The sequence below is a fragment of the Eptatretus burgeri genome, chromosome 8, assembly GCF_056783735.1.
Source record: "Eptatretus burgeri isolate ZD-2024b chromosome 8, Ebu_testis_v1, whole genome shotgun sequence".
NCBI lineage: Eukaryota > Metazoa > Chordata > Myxini > Myxiniformes > Myxinidae > Eptatretus > Eptatretus burgeri.
The window spans coordinates 63893547-63903750 of NC_140968.1; the positions used below are offsets into that span (position 1 = coordinate 63893547).

At 46.2% G+C, this 10204-nt stretch overlaps 1 protein-coding gene across 4 annotated transcripts in view; it reads right to left on the bottom strand.

The window, feature by feature from the left end:
• LOC147021882 (islet cell autoantigen 1-like) overlaps positions 1-6920 on the bottom strand; it is an 81657-nt gene extending 74737 nt beyond the window's left edge. Inside the window, exon 1 of one of the 4 annotated variants that reach the window (XM_085892300.1) lies at positions 6672-6920. The gene's annotated coding sequence lies outside the window, so the exon portion shown is untranslated. Of the gene's footprint in view, positions 1-6163; positions 6183-6369; positions 6389-6671 lie in introns of those variants that run through there. The other 3 variants (XM_085892304.1, XM_085892301.1, XM_085892302.1) reach the window with 3 other exon arrangements.
• Positions 6921-10204: the final 3284 nt, after the last annotated feature.

Below are 10204 nucleotides of genomic sequence, written 5' to 3' on the forward strand. Positions count from 1 at the left end.
CGTCCGTCTCTCTCTGTCCGTCCGTCCGTCCGTCCGTCCGTCCGTCCCTCTCTGTCCGTCCGTCCGTCCGTCCGTCCGTCCGTCCCTCTCTGTCTGTCCGTCCGTCCGTCCGTCCGTCCGTCCGTCCGTCCGTCTCTCTCTGTCCGTCCGTGTGTCCGTCTCTCTCTGTCCGTCCGTGTGTCCGTCTCTCTCTGTCCGTCCGTGTGTCCGTCTCTCTCTGTCCGTCCGTGTGTCCGTCTCTCTCTGTCCGTCCGTGTGTCCGTCTCTCTCTGTCCGTCCGTGTGTCCGTCTCTCTCTGTCCGTCCGTGTGTCCGTCTCTCTCTGTCCGTCCGTGTGTCCGTCTCTCTCTGTCCGTCCGTGTGTCCATCTCTCTCTGTCCGTCCGTGTGTCCGTCTCTCTCTGTCCGTCCGTGTGTCAGTCTCTCTCTGTCCGTCCGTGTGTCCGTCTCTCTCTGTCTGTCTGTCTGTGTGTCCGTCTCTCTCTGTCTGTCTGTCTGTGTGTCCGTCTCTCTGTCTGTCTGTCTGTGTGTCCGTCTCTCTGTCTGTCTGTCTGTGTGTCCGTCTCTCTCTGTCTGTCTGTCTGTCTGTGTGTCCATCTCTCTGTCTGTCTGTCTGTGTGTCCGTCTCTCTGTCTGTCTGTCTGTGTGTCCGTCTCTCTGTCTGTCTGTCTGTGTGTCCGTCTCTCTCTGTCTGTCTGTCTGTGTGTCCGTCTCTCTCTGTCTGTCTGTGTGTCAGTCTCTCTCTGTCTGTCTGTGTGTCAGTCTCTCTCTGTCTGTCTGTGTGTCAGTCTCTCTCTGTTTCTCTCTACTCCTTCCCGCAGTGTATAGCATTGTTTGGTGAGGTGTCGCTCTCCCCATCTCCACCCTCCCTTCCTCGCTCTTTCCCCCCTTCCTAGCTTCCCATCAGTTCTCTCCTCTCCCCTCCCCTGCCTGCTCTCTCCTCTCCCTACTCCCTACTCCTTAACATCCCCATCAGCTAAGCATTGGGTTGTATTTGCTAGTGTTAACTATAAGACTTTGGAGGCGTCAGAACAAAAGGATGAGTGGCATTACCTTTTGTTACCAGTTGATTTAATTTTTGACCAGTTCAGTAACTCGTGACACGAGTCATGGTAATGTGTGTCACATGAATTTTGTAGCTTTTTATGTTTCGATAGCATTTGATGCTTTTATGTTCATACATGTAATGCTGCAACTGCATCATCATTTTGTTTAAAACATAAAATAAAAAATTATTTAACTCATGGATTGAGGAAAATCTTCAAACAAACAATTGTGATTTTGTGCCACGTCCTCTTTTGATAACCTGAATCACGCTCATTTTAGTCATGATAAAAAAAAAACATAATAAATCACATCAAGAATCGCTTTCTCACATTTTCAGTGGCCTTAGTCCTCAATCTATATATGCAAAAACGAAAACCATGGTCCGCGAAGCCGCCCATCCGTAAAGCCGTCTGTGTAGCGGTGAATTGGCCGGAGGAAGCGTGCTGTAAAGTGGTATGGGTGAAATGTCGCCAGAGACTGGGTCTTCAGACTGGGTCTTGTTATAAAGTTTAAAGGATAAGGAAATTATGCGAGGGTTTCCACCCGTGACATTCACGTTTGCAGTTTCGCCATTGACATTGAAGAAATATTACCCGCCCTACTTCTGTTGGGGTCGGCTGAAGTAAGTAATTATTATTATTTTTTTTTTGCCAAAGTCCTTCACGAACGCGGCTGTCGATGCCTGACATTCGACTGGAGGTGGCACAGGATTTATTGATTCATGGTTTGGCATTCGCCGTTTCCACATTGTCCGTTTGCTTTCGGGCTCTCTCCCGTACATAGCACGGGTACCTCGCTCAAAGATATCGTTTCAAATGATTTATGAAACAAATGCTTCTCCACATTTCTATGAGAATGTTAGTCTGTTTCAAGTTAACAGCCGTTTCTGAATGATCAAAACACACAAGTTTTGTGTAAACATTGCACAACTTTTTTTCATTCCAGGTGATATATATATATATATATATATATATATATATATATATATATATATATATATATATATATATATATATATATATATATATATATATATATATATATATATATATATATATATATATATAAATATAATATTCCCATTGTGCACATGAAACACACACACATACTTATATCATCCGATAATGGAGGTGTGTATGTGTGTGCGTATGTATGTATGTATGTGTGTGCGTGCGCGTGCGGGTGTGTGGGTGTGTGGGTGTGTGGGTGTGTGGGTGTGTGGGTGTGTGGGTGTGTGGGTGTGTGGGTGTGTTGCTGAAATGCCAGGGATTGCATTTTTTTCATTATTTAAAATGTGTGCAGGACGTTTTTGGGGATACTTAAACTCGAATCAATTGTAAATAAATATATACTTGTATTGTTACGAATCTGGCAGCCATTTGCACACAAACAGACAGCAGTCCTAAAAAAAAAAAAAAAAAAAAAAAAAAAAAAAAAAAAAAATTAGTATTTCAATAAGTATGTGTATAGTTAGATTCCTCCCCATGTCTAAAGGGAATTACATGTGTGCGCTGCGAAGTTTCTTTCTAGTTAGATTTTGCAATTCCCAACACCAACCAATCAATCCTTCGTTCTCGCACCATCGCCATCAATTGCCCACGCGCTACGTATCACATACGGGAGTTAGGTTCCCTCCGCCCACAGTGAGCTCGTCCAATCGACAGCAGCCGGCCCGACAACCCCCCTCCCCGCTACAAGGGTGGATGGGGAATAGGGTGCTCCCCTGGTTGTTCCGTCTGGGTTCTCAGACACGCACGGATGGGGAGGGTGGTCGTTGCCCCCTCCCACCGGACCTCCTCCAATCATGGATGGCCACCATTTCCCCCCACCGAAGCAATCAAGAGGCTCATCACCTCGGGGCCGACTCCGCCCCAGCCAGATGGAGTGTTCGTCCCATCCAATAAGGGGAGCCCATTGATCGCCCGACAACCCTCCGTCCAATCCGGAGGCGAGTTACCTCAGAGTGGTTCCCTCGACCCACGGGGGGGGGGGGGGGGGGAGGAGGATAAGAAAGGTGGCGAACTGTCGTCAGTAGTAGTAGTCGTCGTTGTCGTCTCGGCTTTTTGCTCCTTGCCAGTTGGTCTTTTGGTCTGCAGTCGTCGTCTGCGGACTTTTCCGGGGTTCCTTGTGGTGGTGGTGGTGATCGTGGCAGCCAGGATCGTGGGCTCATTGGATTCCGGGTCGTGGGTTCGAGTCCCACCGTAGTGGGTTGGAGTCGGTGTAACCGCACGAGGCGGCCAGGTACCCGGCTTGACTCTGTCCCGTCCCCCCCCCCCCCAGCTGAACTATCCTCCTCGGCTGCAGGACCAAATAAAGACCCGGTGGGGTCCATTTTCTTTTGGTGTGTGTGTGTGTGTGTGTGTGTGTGTGTGTGTGTGTGTGTGTGTGTGTGTGTGTGTGTGTGTGTGTGTGTGTGTGTGTGTGTGTGTGTGTGTGTGTGTGTGTGTGTGTGTGTGTGGTGGTGCCGTCCTACAAGTAGAAATTGCTTAGTGCTTTTGCTCACTGTACATTGCCTGTATATGCGTGATAACTCTCCTATGTGTCTCCCTCCCGATTGTAAAATAAATCCCGTTAAATGTACCAGCTAGTTGCCTGTCGTTTCTATCATTGGCCGAGCATGGTTCGGGCTTGAGAATTAGTGAGGCCGATTGGGCCGGGAATTGTTCATTTGGTCCGGCGTGGCTTTGGTAACTTCCACTCGGTTACACCGGATCCAAGTCGGTAACAGCGACTCGGTTCAGTCAAAGTCGGCCGAGGGTGTTGCTTCCCCGGTAGTTAGACGGCGTGGGTACTTCGGTAAATTGGAATAGACAAGTGGACCCTACCGCACACAGTCAAAATATTGGCGACTCCAGTCATCCGGGGTGACGGCCTTTCAATTCCGGTGTTCGGTGGGAGATGGTCCGCCTGCTCCATCTATCGGTCGCCCTCGCCACCGACCCCCGGTCCACAATACATGTGCACAAAAAAATTAATTTAATTTGAAACTAATTAACCTCCGCCATCTTTGAAGATGGATGGAGGTTACTGTTTTCACCCCTTTGTTTGTTTGTGAACAGTATTACAGAAAAACTCCGACAGATTTTGACGAAACTTGGTGGGGGGGTTAGGTATGGTCCAAGGATCATGCCATTAAATTTTGGACTTGGTCCCCCCCCCCACCCAAAAAAAAATTGTTAGAGAAAATTTTTTTTTTTTGCATTTCTACATGTTTTAAGTGATTTCCAACCACCCCCCAATTTTTTTTTACCCCCCCCCAAAAAAAGAGAAATTTTTTGCATTTCTACATATTTTAAGTGATTTCCAACCCCCCCCAAAAAAAAAAAAGGAATTTTTTTTTTTTGCATTTTTTCATGCTTTAAGTGATTTCCAACCCCCCCCCAAAAAAAATTGTTTGAGAAAAAAAAATTTGCAACTTTTTTTTTCAACAAAATTTCGACCTTTTTTTTGCATTTTTACATGTTTTAAGTGATTTCCAACCCCACCCCCCCCACAAAAAAATGTTGAACTATAACTCTCAGCACTGTTGACATCATATTTAATGAATAAGATACAAGGTTCACTTGAGTGACCCAGCAGTATTGGCGGCGGAGGTTTTGCACTTTCCCGAGTGCTCCCCCTCCAGTTAAAAAATGCAGCTCTCCCAGAACATGGTGATATATTGTTGCGGGGCCGGGTATCGGCTGTGAGCACGACTGCTGGAGGGAGCAATAGCGTCGGCTCGACCGATTGCCTGGAATTTAGATCGTATCTTTTCAGAAAAGTCAGAGAAGTACGGGTCCCTTATTGGATCGTGAAGGGTCAACATTTCTACCACGTGGTACAGGGTTATTCACCAATTTTCAAAATACCTAGAGACCACATGGCGATTTACCGACTCTCCACACCCTCGATGGCACCCGTACGGAACGAGCCGCTTCGCGTACTCGAACCGTGTGCGATCTGAGCGGTTTATCGCCAAGGTCTGTCGGTCCCAAATATCCCGTTACAGCGGCAACAGCCTGGCTAATTTCCTACACGCAGCACGCCAAGCCAATGGAGGAAAAGACACGAAGGAGCTGAAACATTTAACAATCGGGGTATTTATTCATAATGGGGGATGAGGGGAGCACATCGGGGCAGAGTTAAACCGATTAAAAGAAATGCACGTATATACAGCACAGCACTTATACAATTTCCTACTTAACTGACTGGCGCCACGAACACACACACACACACACACACACACACACACACACACACACACACACACACACACACACACACACACACACACACACACACACACACACACATCCAAAGAATTGGACCAAAATGGTCTTTATTGAGGCCCGTCTCGGACCTGTCCGCCTCGTGTGGTCTTCAAGGACCAGGTCCATGGGGCAGAACTGGACCCCCAGCACGATCCAGACGCCCTCACGACTGGGCTACAGGCGAACAAAATCCGGCAAGGCGAAAGCTCACAGGAGAAGACCCTCCGTTGCACCGACCACTCCGTGCGCAGACGCTTTCGCACTCAACCGCCCTGTGCGCAGATGTTCACCTCTTGCCAGAACTCCCAGAACTCCCGAACACGCCTATAATTATACCCCCTTCTTAAGGGGGGGGCTCCTCGCGACCCTCCCTATCTCACTGGCTGGTTTTGGTGTGCAAATCGCTCTTCGTCTCTCCCACTGGCCAAAACGGACGGCAAGCTCCTCGATTGGCCCGGGGGCGTGGCGACATCACATGGAGCCCTTTCCTCCTGTCGCGGGATGTGATTGGCCAGGCGACGGTCACCTCAGTCATTGCACGCCGATTGGTCGAGGGCCACCGCGCAGCTCCTCCTTGAACTCCGCCCACCATGATGTCGGCCAGAGCGAGGTGAAGGAAGCGAAGTGAAGGTGAAGGTGATGCGGTGTTGTCGGCATTGATGTTGGTGGTGTAAAAATAAAAGAAAAACCCTATCAAAATCACTCCACAGCGCATGAACATTTAATTACCCATTAGACCAGGGATGGCCCTAACTGGCAACACATACTTACCGACATAACTCATCTATAGGACCTGTATGTTGTGAGCTCATGGCTCCCAGATTCGCAACAATATGAGCTGAAACAGAACATTTATAGTACTTACAGTGACTTCCTGTGTATAATTTTCACCGACGACGAGTTCCTATCTATGAATACCCTTTAATACCTTTCGACGCACACAATATATATACATATACATACACACACACACACACCACACACACACACACACACACACACACACACACACACACACACACACACACACACACACACACACACACACACACGTCTTCTTGCAATACGTACACAGATTGTACTTCTTCCAGCAGTGAATGCGCGAACTCCACCCACGATGGGTGTGTGCTCTGTTCGTGACAGACTGCTGGTGCATACAAAACGGAAAAAAAAAAAATCGACTCAAGCTCTTGTTGTAAACAATCGGCCCTTGAAAATCTCGTCATTCAACGTCACGTCACAGTGACCGAGCGATGCCGACGAGTCGCGCACGTGTGAAAGGAAAACTTCGAAGTCGGGACGTTATGCAGTAGTAGTTGAAACAACAACAATAACAACAACAACCAACTCCTCCAATATTCCAGGGTACGTACCGCGGACACGAGCGAAATGTCCGCCGATACAAGAGGCGCCCTTATCACCAGGGGAGAAGGACGAGTCCGGGATTCATGTCCTCACGGACCGCCCTCAGTACCGTGCGTTCCCCGTGCCCGCACGAGTTCCCATCAACGTCCTTCCAAAGAACCTGCAGGTGCGGCGGCGGCGCCGAGCGAGCAGCTTGCAGTGCCACGTCTGATGGAGCGACACGCCCGCAGCACGCCGGCGATGGCGTCACCTGCGCGTCATTTATTTATTTATTTAATAGAAACAGCAAGGAAAAAACTTTCTTTTCTTCTCGTCATTTATTTATTTATTTAATGGGAACGGCAAGGAAAAAAAATTTTTCTTCTCATTTATTTACTTATTTAATAGAAACAGCAAGGAAAAAACTTTTTTTATTATTCTCGTAATTTATTTATTTATTTATTTAATAGAAACAGCAAGGAAAAAAACTTTCTTTTCTTCTCGTCATTTATTTATTTATTTAATGGGAACGGCAAGGAAAAAAATTTTTTCTTCTCATTTATTTATTTATTTAATAGAAACAGCAAGGAAAAAAATTTTTTTCTTCTTCTTCTTCTTGTAATTTATTTATTTAATAGAAACAGCAAGGAAAAAATTCTTTTTTTCTTCTTTTTTTGTCTTTTCCGTTTGGTCCTGACGGGGTTGCAAGCAGCAAGGCAAAAGGGCGCGAAGTTTTATTACCTCCGTGGGAAAGCACCTCGATGGATCAGTAAATTCAGCTCGCACTATTGATCGTATTACAAATGGGAAGAATTTTGATGACGAGATAATTTCGATAAACTTTTCATTGACATTGTACAATACTTTATGTGTCCAATCGCTGATGCATCACCCGAATGAAGTCGACCGTCCTCTTCCAGGCTGGGATGTAAAACAGACCGTGAGACTGAGGAGCATTCCAAAAGGATTGTCCTTTTTGTGGAAGGGGCAGGACGTTTAGCCGGTCGTCACGTCTGCTATGTGAACGTTACAGATGGTGGACGTTAAAGTTCCCACGGTGTTTGAAATGGACCAAGAGGAGGAAAGTTATTGCCAGAATCATGAAACGGTCCAATAAATTGGTTCCCAAATTAGCTGTGGTCGAACATCAGCCCCGGTAGTCGTGCGAAGACTTGGAGGGGGAAACACGTATAAACCTCTTTGGGGTCGCACACCCTACATTGGAACAAGAGAGTGAATCGAGTGAATTTGTTTGAACCTTGAATAGAGTGCTTTTCATTTCAAACAGAATCTCAAAGTGCTTCACAAAGATGGTATGGAAACGGATAAACTGCAATTAAAAGGAGAAACAAAACGCGAAATTAACAATAAAAACTCTACAGAGACCCCCAGTATCATCGACATTCCCCCCTCCCCTCACCACCCCCAGCACACATCCAAATTTCCAGTTTTCCCTGCCCTGAGATATTGCTTCTGTATCCATCTTGTCCACCCCATACATCCTCCATCCATCCATCCATCCATCAGGACCATACTCTGTGCAGAGCGTTGGTGCTGCCAAAGCAGTCTCCTTGGCTATTGGACACAATCCTGGACGGGTCGCCACTCCGACACAGTATACCAGCAAGCTGGCACTCATTTTGCTGACCTCGGAAGAATTACATGCAGAGACAACCACTGCGACCACTCCTCATTTTCATAAATGCCAAGGTGAGTCAATGAAAAAAAGCCAAGAATTCACAAGGTTTCGGAAAAGCGATGATAATAGAAAACCTATACGCCAAGAAAACCTAAAGAAAACCAAGACGCCAAGGTGAACAACGAATAGGCAAGATCTTGTGAAAAAAAAGCCAAGGAGTGGTCACACTGGAGTCAACCTCTCATTCCTCAAAAAACACCCACTGTGTGTCCAAGTCTCCCTCGATGTTGTCAGTGTTCTCACTCTTCCACGAGCCTTGACTGTCTACAAAAAAAAGAAAAATTGCGACAGTGAAAATTATAAATGGTTACAATTAAAAAGATTTGCATGAAAAGAACAAGAAGAAGCACTCCTCATCTTCAGACATGTAGGGCTGCCAAGGCAGTTAATCGTTGGCTGGGGGGGACAATCCTGGACGGGTCGCCACTCCGACGCAGGATACTCGAATGGCTCATTCTAAACAGTGAGCTGGTACTCATTTTGCCATCCTCGGAAGGATGGACAGGTTGAGTCAACCCACCTGGTGTTATTTTATAACGTCACAACTGGGGCTGCAACTCAGGACCTAACTATCTTAGGCCAGCCACCTTAACTGTTAAGTCAACACCAGGCTTTATAATACAGGGGATGGGGTTAAAGGAGGGAAAATATGAAACAGCATGTAAGGGAACAGAAGTAAACGGAAGGAGGAATGAGGAAGAAGTCATGGAGTGAGGGGTGAGGTTTGATTCCTGCGACATTGGTGAAGCCATTTTAAGATAACTTTATCTTTGATTTGATCAACACAAAGTCCTCTAACGGTAGCACCATCTAGTGTGTGTGTGTGCGTGTGCATGTGCGTGTGTGTGTCCTCCATCACTCTAAAAGCATGAAACCTTGTGGCCTTGAATTTTGCATCATACGAAGAGAACTCCAAGGGAGTGCATGAATGAAAACTGAGTGTTTGGGTTAATTTAAACACCCCCTTTTGAACATAATTAACAGCTTACCTTCATGAAAGGCCTATCCTTGGTCAGCCTAACTTCACCTCGCAGGGGGGTCCTGGTCACCATTTTGATTTGGCCTACTAAAAATGCCTTGCCTTGAAAACACGATCTACTCTCACGGACTAATTAAAGTATATAATCGAAATATGCTTTGAGGATCGGATCTCGTGGACTAAATAAGTGTTGAAATCTGGAGTGAAATCTGAAAATGTTAAGAAATTACCGATTCTTATAACTAAGCATTTTAGTGTCTTTATTTTAGGAAGGATAAGCTTCCACCTTCTCCATATTTACACAACAACATGTTTTATTTATTCATATGTAGCCTGTGGCTGCTTGGCTGCATCATTTTCTGGAAGCACAGTTGTGCTGCTGATGCATGAGATCCGATCTCGTGATCCGTCAACCCCTGTTACACCAGCACACTGGCACTCATTTTGCCAACCACTGAAGGATGATAGGCTGAGTCAACCCTACCTGGTGTTAATTCAACAGCTTGAACAAAAGTTTGATCTCAGGAACCCTAGAATCTTAAGCCAAGCACCTTAATGGTGAAACCGACACCAGGCCTAGAAGAGCATGTTAAATTTCCAAAGCATTGAACTTAACTTTCCCTCCTGTTCAGACAATTGTATTGAGCGAAGAAAAGATTAAGGAATACGCCTGAAGTGTAACTTCATTGAGTACAACCAAAATAATTTTAAAGCAAGCGAAAACTCCCGTAGTGTGAGTAGTGAGCGTGGTGACCATGGCTCGGTTCTCCGTGGTGAAATCCCCAGAGGTTGGAAGGTAAAATAAATTAGAGGATTAGGATGTATAAGGTAAACTACAAGTTCAAGAAAGAATTTGAAAAATGTTTTCAGTGGCTACAAAGCAA